Here is a 13631-nt window from a genome sequence, read left to right on the forward strand (position 1 = left end):
GCAACAACTGGGAAATCTTGTATGGTGGTGAAGCCTTTGTGGCAGCATAGTGAAGCGGAGACAGCCTAGCGAAAAGGGGCAATGGGGACCAAGGAGGGAGATGAAGGGGCGGTGTAGGTTGCGGATATAGAGGCATGACAAGAAACATGCGGGAGAGGGTAGAGCAGCAAGCAGGCCTTCAAGGGCAGGGTGGGATCAGCTAGGAGTGGCCTGAGCTAGAGCAACAAGGTTGATGGCGGCCTTGGTGCAACGAGCGTGAAAGGCAAGGTGTTGGCGGGGTCGATGGTTGCATGAGTGGAAGCATTGCATTGGTAGCAGAGTGCAGTAGAAGCATGGCGGGGCTGTCGAATGGACTTAGCGGGTTGCCTACAGGTCTCGAACGAATGGTGCTATGTGCTACGCCAAGAGGACTAGGCATGGCAGCTACTTCCTATGGGGATAAGAGCGGAGTGGCAGGGCTGAAGGCGAAGGTAGCTGGGGATGGGGATGGGGGAGCGGTCTCACAGGGTGGTGGCCTGCATGTGTGGTGTGGTAGAAACGAAACGGGGAAGGCATGGAGGAGATGAAGGCGGGAGAAGCGATGGGCAGGGCATAATAGCCACCTGTAGGTCAAAACCTAGAGCGAGGCCAGACAATGGCGGAGGTGGGAGCATACAGGGCTACGGGGCATGACAGATGCAATTGCTAATGTGGTAGGCGGGAGAAGCGAGGCATGTCCCTAGCGATGGTGGCCACGAATGATAGGGCCTTGGTGTGAGGAGATGGAACGGAGACGGTAGTGTGATGGGACAAGGGCAGGAGCAGGCTCTACATCTGCAGGGTGCAGGGCAGATACCCTCCTCCTTCTTCTTTTTTGGGCGGGAAGGGGGAAAATGGGTGCCTCTCCTTTTTCTTCCTTCTCTTCTTCTTCTTCTTCTTCTTGTCTTCCTTACCTAGCAAATGTGAACACTAATTACATTTAACACAAACACAACCACGATTTCCAAAACCCAATCGCCAAATCCACAACTCCCTGAACTAATTATCTTCTTCTTTTTAAAAATTTTGTAAATAAGTAAAGAAAACAAAAGGAGTAATATAGATTATTCTTACATAAAATTTGTACAATCTTTATACCAACAAAATTTTAATCCCTTCATTACGAATGCAAAATCCTAACTAAGCACTTGCATTTTGGAGTTGGCACTTTCACACCCCCTCCTATTCCACACATGCAATGCACAAGTGACTTTGTGGTCGATATGTTATTCGTCTTGGCAATAGAACCAAAATGTTAAGTAAGCTACACGAGCTCAACAAATTCAAACGTTGGACACACTCTTATTCCTTCAAGAGCTTTAACGCATGAGAATCAACAATAACCTCTCACATAGCCTCTCACACACGAATGCAAGCATTTGTTTATAGTGAGTGGCATGCCTTTCCTTCAATCCCATGAAGGATGCACTTTGCACACTCCAAGTGAGTGCTTCTTTGACTCTCAATCCTCTATGACCTCCACATACAAAAGAGAAGTATGGACATGGCAAGAGAGAGTTCTTGGAGAGAAGATGAGAAGAGCTTCACCCTCTCGGTGCCTCATCCTCACTCTCTCACTCTATTACTCTCAATCTCACCCTCACAAGAAAGCAAGAATGCAAGTGTATAAAGTTTGCACACATATGAATAGCTTATTATATTTCAGTCTCATCCTTTATATACACATTTTTATGGTTAAGGTTTTCCCATCCCTCTTGGGCATCTAACCCATCATTTGGGCCTCAAGACAAGTCATCTCTTATTGTATGCTTTTCCTATGGTGAGAACGAACTAGAACCTTTCGGTTTTTTCTCGAGGAGCCTATCCTATCATTATAAGTTGCACAAGATTACACTCATCTTGTAGATTTACATGATAAATTAATATAATTGTTGCAACTTGGCAATTCAAATATACAAGTGTTTCATGCATAGTACTTTATGTCGAATAATTTGAAAATAATATAAAAATTTAGGCTTCTTCATTATGCTTGCTTGCTTGCTGCTTGTTGCATACTTCTTGCACTTAATAGGACAATCCAAATGGAAAATCAATTATTATTTGAAATTTATTGTTAATAGTCTAACATACTTAAGAAGAACTAAAATTGTTGTGTCATTTATTTCTTTATCCTTCTTGTGAAGAAAGATAGTGTCTTCAAGTGAGATAGAGAGACACTGTGGATCTTGATCTCCTACAACATTTAGAACCACCTCTTCTTCTTTATCATTTGTCTCTATATGTGTATCTTTAGGAAATTTATCCTCTTGTCGTCCTAAAAATCTATCATTTTCATTCCCCTTATTATCAAAGTCTTTTTGTTTATTACATTTCTTTCTCTATTGCTCACCCATGGTATTAGGCAAATTGTCCTCTTGTCCTCAAACCACAAACCTTTCATTTTCATTTCCTTGATTAGCAAACTCCTCTTATTCAAAGATTTGTTTATCTTTGAAAGAAGCCACCTCTTCAATGAGCACTTCTCTATGAAATGAATTCTTGGATTCCTTGGGCCTTTTGTTGGGAGAAATATTTAAAATTTCATAAGCCTTAGCAATGTTTAAAATTTCAAAGGCCTTTTTATCAATAGTGTGAGTTGGCTCAAGAAATTTGTCAAATCTATACCTCGTCAAGTTTGTTGTGTGCATACCCTTATCCATTAATGTGAGTCTATGGGCATGTGCACCACAAATAGCTATCTTGTAGGAAATCAATCAAATAGTCCTCACAACAAATTCATGTACACATGCCATGGCAGAATATTGTAACCTAAGTTCAAGGCTAAATCTATCTCAAATGCCCTTAATAAGCCTTAGGAAAGGATTCTTGGAAATGAGCTTATTGAATGACTTTTGGGATTTCTTGATTTCCTTGAGTGCATTCACTTACTATGCCAACCTCTTCTTGCTAGACTTGGCTATCCTTTCCTTTGCACTATTGGCCAACACATAAGTATATGCACCTTGTTTGCCCTTTCCAAAATTTCCTAACTTTCAAGTTTTTCCATATGAAGTTATTGAGTTTACAATGGCAGTGTTTGTGTGAGTCTTTGACTCCTTTGGAGTCCCAATATCTGGCACTTCAACTCCTTCCTAATTGTCTCTTCTTGCGTCATGTGATACTTCTTCTCCTTGGCCGTAGACTTGAGTTGTTGCATGAGGCATTGTGTCTTCCTCACCAGTTGGCCTTGAGTTGTAGATCCCTTGTTGATGGGGTCTCCCGAGGTATGATTTGTATCTACTCCCCCCAAGGACTTCCAAGATTAGGGACCTCTAGTGGATTAGTCACCTCTAGCATTGAATCTTCTTGTAGTGTGGCCTCTAATAGCTTTTCAACTTGTTCCCTAAGGACTTACTTGGCTAGGTGGGTCGCCCATGCAAGCTTCTAGCCATCATGCAGACTTGTATTGAGGGCGTGTCTCTCTGGGCTCACTGATTGCCTTAGTAGCTTGCTCGTATACCTCATTATCCGAGAATGACAGGTCGATTGTGGCTAGCATATGCATCCAATCTCGCTCATCCTCGAGGCAAGGGATATACTTTGGCTAGTGGCTTGTTTGATTTTCTAACTTGCGCATCACCCTTCAATATAGTTGAGATGGTGTCTAGGTCGACTGGTGCTGTTTTCCAAGTATCCATCTCCACTCTTACTGCTTCCGTCCAATTACCCAAGAAGATTAGACCATTGCCCCAATCTTCTATGACTTGTGCATTGCGCATCGAGGGTCAACCTAACAGGATATCATAGTCCACTCCTTTCATGATTATGAAGTCCACAAACTCCTACAATGTTCAATGGCCATTTTTTCAACACTCCATATGGCTTTACTTTCATTTTGTTAGCCAGCAGTGTGACATTGAACCTAGCATCCTCAACAGGTGGGTTACCCCAAGCTTGGAGTACCGTGTGGCTAAGCATATTGACTCATGTCCCCGTGTCTACAATCCCTTTCCTTGTGGTATCACCTAGAGCTAGGACCGGCAAGATTGCGTGCATCTATGTGCCTTTCCAAAAAGCATTAACATGCAAGGACTTGGGCACAGAGTGCAGAGTTAGGCTTGATAGTTGTGTTACTACGTCGTGGTCTTGTAAGTCAACGATAGCTTGCTCTATCGATCCTTCCACCCATTGCTTTAGCTCTTGCCATAGCATCAGATGTTATCTAAGCAGGTCTCCTAAGCTTAGAGTTACAGGGGTGGTCACTAGCATTGTGAGAAGATTGCTAGCCGCTTGCTTCTCTCCTAATTTTGCACTCCTTAGCCAATGGCTTCAACTGGTTTTTTGGCCCATGGTGTTTAGGCTGCACAATTTGAGGTGCGGATGCGTCTCTCGGTTGTATGGGTGAGACTAGCATGCTTATCCTAGAGAGATCATCAATCTAATCCTCCAAGATGGGCTCAGCATCCTTTAGGTGTTCCTAGGCTTCTTTCACCCACTCCTTGACCTTTTCTATGGCTTCAAGTTGGCACTTCAGATTGGGGTACTCCCCTACCTTAGCACTCCCTTTCTCAGCAGTCTTTGGAGCGGATGCCTCAGTAACAGATACTTTCTTCCCAATGGGTAGTTTCGTTGCACTCTCATTTTCAGTGTGACCTTTACTTCACTTTTCTAGGCCCTAGCAATGATACGCCAGTTTGCTAGGGCCTAGTGACTTTCGATGGAGGCTGCATCCAAGTTACTAGGCCCTAGCAATGATACGCCAGCTTGCTTCGTCTATGCGTGGGTCATAACATGCAATGGGATGGGCGTGGCCTCCCCGCCGAGTATTTTGACATCGAACAGTCCCAATGGAAGTGATGGTACAATTGCTGAACTAGAGGATGGATTTCACCTAGGGCAATAGGAAAAAAGGTGGGTGATTCCACAGTCAGTGCATCTAAGATCAGCCTTATCTTGATTGGCTTGCTCCCTCTCGGGGCAGCACAAAAAGATGTGCCATGGGTGACCATAAGTCCAACAAGAAAGGCTCTTGGGCCTGCCCTCCTAAGCCTCTACCTCTCCCTTTTCCTAACGCCATCACCGGCATCGGTCGATAGTCCATGAGAATCAGATTTCCCTCTTCATTGTACGAGACGTAAGGGTTCGCATGGGGTTTCTCATCGTTCGGGTCTTCCATGTAGTGGATTGAAGCATTGCTCGGTGGATGGGTTACCTAAGGTCTAAGCGGCCTAGGTATGCTTGTGGGATTGATCTCCATCCTAGGGATGACTGGCTTTGCATCATTAGGTGCTAGAAGGGCCAATGGGGCTCCTCTCCCAAAGACATTCGGAGGCCTATTCCCTAGGCAAGGCTGGTTGTAAGGCTGTGAGTATGGGAGTTTCCCTCAACAATCTGCAATGCATGGCATTGTGTGGCTAAACCTACTATAGTTGGCGCAAGGTTGGGACTTAGGGTCTTGACACTCAGCTGGAAGGTGGTTTTCCCCATAGTATACGCATTGGACATGTGGGCGTGTAGGTCTTCTCATCATTTCTTGTAGTGTAACTAGCTCCATTTTCATTTTTGCTAGCTCCTGGCTTAGATCAGCGCCCTTCCCTTTGTCTTCGTTGCTTGGGCCTGATCATTTGCTAGATGTTGTTTCCCTTTCTGAGATTCTAGAGTTGGCTTTGTCTTGATTCAACCTCCTAGAGCTTCTCTACTTGAGCTAGTCATCCACCCATATGGCCTCTTTAAAGACCCTAGCTAGTGCGTCTCTGTGCAAGCTTGAGTTACTTGCCAAGGCCTTGTAGAGCTCCTCACTATATATTTCACTTGATAATCATGGTGGACATCGCTCTCTCAGAGGGTCGTTCGTTAGTGGGGATTCTCTTATAGAGACTCCACATGTGAATAACGTAGTTCCTAATGTCCTCTTTATCCCTTTTCTTGACATTCATCAGCCGCACTATAAGATTATCTGAGTACTCGGCCTCCAAGAATCTCTTAATGAAGAGACCCTTGAGGTTATTGAAATTGTTGCACTCCACAGTGTCTAAGCTCGTGTACCATGTCCTACCCTTATCACCCAAGCATAGACTGAAAGCTTGTGAGCACTGAGTGAGATCGATGAGGCCATTAGCCTCGCAAACCTGCTCGAACTACTCTACGAAACTATACATGTCATTGCTCGACTAGTACTTGTCTAGCTATTTGGCAACTACGGGGATTCTCGATTGGCTATTGGAGCCCTAGGTAACTCCTAATCCTATAAGAAATGATGTTGCTAGTGCTGTGCGCTTTGTTCTGCCAAAGTGTTATCTATTAGTTGCTTCATGAGAAGCTTGCTCACTGTTAAATTTGCATCTAGCACTCTTTCCCTCTCTGCGTTCGGTCCTATTTGATTTCTATTTGCTAGGGGGCTAGCGCATGTGCTAGACCTCTCGCATTTTTATGTCTTGCTGCAATCTCCTAGTCTACTACTGCTAGTTGTATGCCACTATGCTTTGCAAAGCTTTTTGCGCTAGCTTTCTTTTCTGCTCAAGGTCCACTATGATGTCTTTTGATGATCTGCCATGGTGGTCTAGCCTGATTTGTGCATCGTATTCATTCACCATCTCCTGGATTTTGACTAAGAAATCCCCCTAGGTCAAGAGCTCTTCGTTTCCATGATTTGTACTGCGTTCTGCCATATCTTCGGTCTCTTGTTCCACCAAGTTGTCGATGAGGTTGATCAAGTCAGGTAGTGTTGCACTCCCAATGGTATTGCTCTTATGTGTGTGGCTTTCCGTGTTGCATCTCTCACTTGGTCCAACCAATTGGGGTTCTTGATCACCTGTCGTTTCCTATTGGTGGGTTCATTTTGTTTATTTAAGTTTGAGTGTGTTCCTTCTTATTTATAGACAATCCTTATATTACGTTCACTCAGTGTGTATGTGATGCTCTTTTCCATGCACTGTGTGTAATCAGACTTTCAGTTTTTTTTTCAAGTGCACTTCAAGCGTTGAAAACAATGTGGGTGCGAATGTAAGACAATGAATGCAACTTCCACACTCCGGTCTATGTTCTTGGCCGAATAGGGATTTATGCTCTATCACATTGGCCGCTCTCACTAGTCTCTAGGGTCTATGCTATATTATTCAGCTTGATTAAGGTCAGTTGGAGCCTGTAGGTCAATTTATGGCTCAAAAAGGGACTAAAGATGATGTGATTGTTAGCAGTCGTGTCGTCATCCAGCTTTAATTTCTAAGGTCAATTGTGTTAGTAAGGCTTTCAGAGCCTTCCCAGGTTGTGGGAGGTGTTTCGCTTCATCTTGAATGCCCTAAATTTGCCAGATTTTTGGTCCAATTCTACAGTTGTCCAATTTTGTAGTGTTCGATCCCCAGAATTGGACATCCAAATTTCAACTGTCCGATTTCTATGCGTCCGATTTAGACTTGTCTTATTCTAGCATCCGATTGTGGTGTGTCCGATTTGGACTGGTCCAATTATCATTTGTCCAAGTGGCCAATGGTCGGAGCATCGGAATCCAATGTTGGAGGTGTTCGATTGTAGGCTGTTCGATCGTCCTGATCCTAATTAATCCAACTTTCGGAATCAGACAGGTGGCATCCGATCGGACAGATCAAGGTAGTGTGAGTGTTGGATTGCCGAGAAATCGAATGTTCGAGTGTCCAATTCTAGAAATTGGACCCTGTGAGCTCTGTCCAATTTCAGCGACACGAAAATAGTGATGATAAAAAATCAACTCAAGGCAACAATTTTGGTCACACAAATATGCAATGAGCTCTAGAATACAAGATTGGACACAGAGGAAGGTCTCTATATACCTGGTATGCGCAAAAAACTTCTGTGGAAGCCAATTGATTCACCCGAAGCTCAAGGCCTCTCTCTCTCAAAGCTCTCTCTCTCACTATGCTAAAGGTCAAAATGAGCTTCCCTCTTGCTCTCTGGGGTCTTAAACCCTTGTTCCGCTCAACCTTGACCTCTCCAATCTCTCCCCTTGTGGTATTAACACATTTAAGCACTCTTTTTTTCCATTTTTCCCTTGTTTGTGCCCTGTTTGGGCTTGTTTCACATCAGAAATCCTAAAGCATCTCGCTTTGATCTCTCGATCCTATCCTACTCTAAATGCAATAAAAATCAAAACCTAAATATTGAAATGATTTATCCTACTTGCCTACTCATCAAAAACCCAAAATTCTTACTTTTTTTGACGATTAAAAATCCCAAATCTCCTACCTATATCAAGCACTAGTTCTCGGATGAAACCCTACTTCAACACTTGATTTGAGGCGCGCAAGTGCGCAAGCTTGAATCCCTTGGTCCCAACAACGGAACCAAAATGTAGTGGGAACTCACGCTCATCTACCAAGACCCACGAACCGCTTATTGCTTCAAGCATTTCAAGTGAGCACAAATGGCTATCTCTCACCTAGCCGACACACCTTCGACCCTACAGGGGTGTAGTGAGCTTACCTTGATGCCCGAATGAGTAGCCTCCTCCCTCAAGCAACCCGGTAGCTCCACGATTTGAGATGCAAGCTCTAGTAGCCTCAAGCCTCCACCTCCAAGCTCCATCCTCCATAGCCATGTGCGAGAGAAGAAGAAGAAGAAGAAGAAGAAGAAGAAGAAGAAGAAGAAGAAGAAGAAGAAGAAGAAGAAGAAGAAGAAGAAGAAGAAGAAGAAGAAGAAGAAGAGGGGAGATGATGGAGAGCTTCTTCTCCAGGATCCCTCACCCTCACACACTCACTCCCTCACACTCCCTCTCTTAAGCACACACAAGCGAGTAAGAAGGAGAGAAGAAGAGAAGAATAAGAGACCACTTTTGCCACACATCAAAGAATGAGCTTCTCATTCACTTTTGAGTTTATATACAAGCCATCAATCCCTTGGGCACCCATTCCCTTTTTTTACATGATCGGGCATCTTGCCAAGGTCCTCTGTCCCTATTCCCTTCTAGTTGCCTTATCCCTTCACTTATGTTCATTTAGACTTTACAATTTGCACAGGAGGAAGCTTGGCACTCTTTCATAAAATAAATTACATTGCGCCATACGCTTTCCTTGCTAGGACATTTGGAGCACCTTGTTACAGTAAGCCAAAGAGAGTAACAATATAATGGAGCTCATCTTGGCTACAATTGCATAAGTCTCTTCATAATCAATACCGCATTTTTAAGTGAATCCTTTGGCAACTAGTCTAGCTTTATATCTATCATTTTGTCCTTCCTTACAAAATTTCAAGTTTTAGGTCTAGTTTCATCCTATGGCTTTCTTTTTGGATGGGAGGACACATAAATCCCAAGTGTCTTTCTTATGAAATGTAGGCATTTCTTTATCCTCCATAGCATCCTTTCATTCATTTTTACTACATGTATCATTGCATATTCTAGGTTCATAATATTGTAAGGAAGAGGCAAGAAGAGCATGAGGAAATTATTACCTCTTTGATATGTTAGTTTTTGGAGTATCCTTCTGTTCCTTGTAGACCTCATTAAGGTAGCCTGATGCTCTTCATCTTCTTCCTCCAACTATTAAATAGTGTCCTTCCATGGCTATTGGTCCTTGTACTTTGAGAGGTGTGGAAAAATATGTATCCAAATTTGAGGATTGAGCTAATTTTTGGCTAACATTCTCATCAAATATGGCATCCCTTGATACAAAAGATTCATTTTTTATTGCATCATAAAGCTTGTAAGCTTTATTCACATCATTATATCCAACAAACATATATTTTCTAGATTTTTCATCAAGTTAATTCTCTTTCTCATTAGGAATATGAGCAAAAGATAAACATCCAAATACTTTGAGATGAGATCCTTGAGGCTTGGATCCATAGAAGGCTTCATGTGATGCAATATGTCTTAGTACTTCAATATGTGTTCGGTTCATCAAGTAGCAGCAATATCCATTGCTTCAGCCCAATAGCAATTGGCAAGTTTCTTATCTTTTACCATACATCTAGTTGCCTTAAATAGGATCATGTTCTTCCTCTTTGCTATATCATTTTACTAAGTTGTGAAAGTGCAAGTAAGCTAATTTCTTATTCCATGTTTTAAGAGGTATGGTTGAATTCTTTTGATAAGAATTCTCCTCCAATGTGTTACCTCAAAAGCTTGATTCTTCTACCTGTCATAGTCTCAACCATAATATGAAAGTGCTTGAAAATATTAAATACTTCAACCTTGGATTTCATAAAGAATACCCAAGTACACCTAGAAAAGTCCTTAGTAAAACTAACATAATATGTATATCTATCTATTGAAGGTGTATGGATTGATTCACATACATATGCATGAATGAGATCACAAACTCCTTTTGATCTATTTGTACTTCTTGAGAATCTAGTTCTTGATTTCTTTCCAATGCAATAGTCTTCACAAACTTTGCCAATGCTTTGCAGTGATGGTATGCCCAAATATCTTGAGACTTGAACATACACACACTTTTTAAGTTCAAGTTTCCATGCCTCTTATACCATATCTCAATAGGAGAAAGAGTGTTATTCTTTCATCTTATATGGTTGCAAACATTGAAGGTAATAAATCAAGTTTGAATATTTTCTCATTCTTTTTTCCTTTTGAATACTACCTTGGAGTGACTTTTTGTTTTTTTATGAGATATTGTAGGCCTTCAGACTACACTTTGAAACCTTTTTATATCATGGATCCAATTGAGAGTAGGTTTTTGGTCAATGAGGGTACCAAGAGAACATCTCCAAGTGTCTTTTTCAACCCTATGTTCAACTAGATGAGTATATCTCCTAGACCTACAATAGCAAAAGGAGTATTGTAGATAGTACTCCTTTTTCAACCATGTGTTCAATTGAGTAGGTACATCTCCTTTACTTGTAAGAGCATTAGGAGTACTATCTACAATTTATATATTGCCATTGTGAGTAGAATCCAACTTAGTAAAATGTTGGACGTGAAAAGTCATATGATATTACCATTGTGAGTAGAATACAACTTAGTAAAATATTCAAAAGGAGAAGTCATACAATAGGTTGCTCCACTATCAATCCGCCATGATTATTCTTTGATTCAAAATTTTAAAGTATTGTCTTATGTAATCTTCTGAATAGGGATGAGTAGAGAGTTGTCTTGAGAGAAGAATTGAGAATTTCCTTCACCATAAACAAAGTTGGCCAATTGCATCTTCTAATAAGCTTACATATTTATGTAAACTTTCTCAAAATTCCCATATTTTGAACAATAATAACATTGGATTGAGTTATACTAAGCCTCAATATTTGCCTCTTCCTCTATCTTTAGAGGAATGGTCTCCTCTACCATAAGAAGAGTGATTATCTTCGTGAACTTTTTGATTGTTATTATAGTTGGGCTAGTGTAATAGATGCCTTTCTCTTCCTCTCTAGGTGTTGAATCTTCCTCTTCCTCTTGTTGAGAAGAGGGCTTTAGTAGTTGTGCTTGTAGAAGTACTTGTAAAGCTTCAACAATGAATGTTTTTCATAGGTGCTTCTCTTTGATATTCATCTCAAAAAATCTATTTCATGTCATCAAGTGAGGGTTTTTACCTCAAAATTATGAGGCATTACACAAGTCCTCCATATCCTTCCTTCAAACCATTGATGATGATTATAGAGAGCTCATTGTTTGTCATTTCATATCCCAAACATTGATGATGATTATAGAGAGCTCATTGTTTGTCATTTCATATCCCATAGTAGTCAATTGTACTGACACATATCCTTGAATCTTTTGATGAACTCTATGGCATTCTGTCCTTCATTTCTCTTTGTATTTCTAAGCTCGCATCTCAAGGCTATTTGTCTTGATACTTGATATATTCTTTAGATCATAAATATCCTTTAAGGTCTCCAAGCTTTCTTAGAATTCTTCACATCCATTAAATTGCTAGGAATCTCATCCTTAACATTTAATGAATAACAAACATAGCCTTCTTATCCCATTTGGCCAATTTTTATGTGATGATTTCAAGATGTAGTTTTGAAACTTTATATTCCTTAAAAATCAACTTATGAGATTTGATTTTAGGCAAATCAATATATAGAAGTAAGTTCAAACAACTCAAAATGAACTAGCATACGATGATATGAGAGATTGCTCAAATGAGTCAAAATGAACTTTTATATATGAAGCTATTTTTTATGTACAAAAAGGATCATGATTGCATAAACATGTACTCTAGAATTGTTTGTAGTGTATTTTTAAATAACATGTAAGGGAGTTCTATGGAATTAAAAAAACCACATGTAATGTGGTCCTATGGAATACAAAAACTACTTGTAAAGAATATGTAAGGTAGTCCAAAAAATTCCAAGGATCTGTACTAGCTTTGATATAATAATGCACTTATTGTTATGTTGAGACACTAAGCTCAACATGTGCGGACATTGATGATGGGCCACCTAGTTAGATGGATCTACATGTGTACACTTAGCATGTTAGTGGGTTATTATGACTCTTACATGGCCATTGACTTATCACTTATCATATTTGGTTTGTTACGTCTATCAACAACTAGCATAGTTATAGCCCTAGTCAATTAGTATAGTATGCTATACATTGTTTGACTTAGTAGGTCACTTTTTTTTTATGTTGTACCATATCTATACTTTGTGTACATTGAAAAGTGTGTGAGAAGAAGAAAAAGAACCTAGCAAGAAAACATGTTGGTTTCCATCTCTCTTCTGGTATTCTCGAGTTAGCTTCCTCTTGTGCATATGGTGTATGTTTGTTGATGCAATAGCTCAATCAAGTCCCCACATCATGCGATTTGTGATATGGTATCATAGTTGTACCAATGAAAGAGGCTAGTTTTGGAGGATAAAGTGAAGGAGAAGAAAAAACAACTTGAGCAAGTAAGCAATGGGTAAGAAGCTCTCCCATTCTCCCACTCTTTCTTTTGGATAGTACATGTCCAAGCACTAGAAGCAATGTAGAGCAAAAATCTCAAATTGTTGTGAGATTTGGTGTGCGACCAGAGCACTATATGTTTTGTATACAAGCTCTTTAGGATATATCCACTCCTTTTTTGGCTATATGCGGTTGTTTTGGGTCTCGTTTTAGACCTGCAAATTACAAATAACAATTTCAGGTATACCGCAATTTTGATTGTGTCGATTGAAAGTGGATATACAAGTTATAAATTTCAAACTTCTAAGTTTTCAGGTGTTTTCCAAGAAGCAAATATAAGTTTTATCTACAAAACAAGTTGCATATTATATGTATTAAAGACTACGTGGTGTGTTCCATTGCACTTATTATGAAAGATTACATTTCTTCATCCATATCATGATCCCAGTACTCATTGTGTCCTCAAAACAAGTGGGTTCCGCATCTTGCACAACCTTAGCCATGTATGTATAATGATGAGCTACATATCTATCATATGTCAATTGCTACATTCACTTTCTCACTCTACTTGAGTTGCGTGGACCTAGATCACTACCAGGTGCTTTAGCATCCTCTTCGTCATACTATCTATGATATTGACAAAAGCCAATACATGAATTTACTCTATGTCTGCTCCCAATCTTTCTTAGCCTTTAACTGTTCTGTGTAGTAGCATTTTGAGTACGAACTTCAGGTGCTACTACCATGTCTCCTTCAATGTAATTTGAAATACCTTTGTCGTTCAAGAAATTTGTTATCCTAAACTTCCATGCACGATAATTGTTCTTATCAAGCTTCTTGATGGACAATATGGTTG

This window comes from Lygodium microphyllum, chromosome 1, assembly GCF_053477565.2.
Source record: "Lygodium microphyllum isolate KBCC chromosome 1, Lygodium_microphyllum_v1.1.10, whole genome shotgun sequence".
In the NCBI taxonomy this organism is placed as follows: Eukaryota; Viridiplantae; Streptophyta; class Polypodiopsida; order Schizaeales; family Lygodiaceae; genus Lygodium; species Lygodium microphyllum.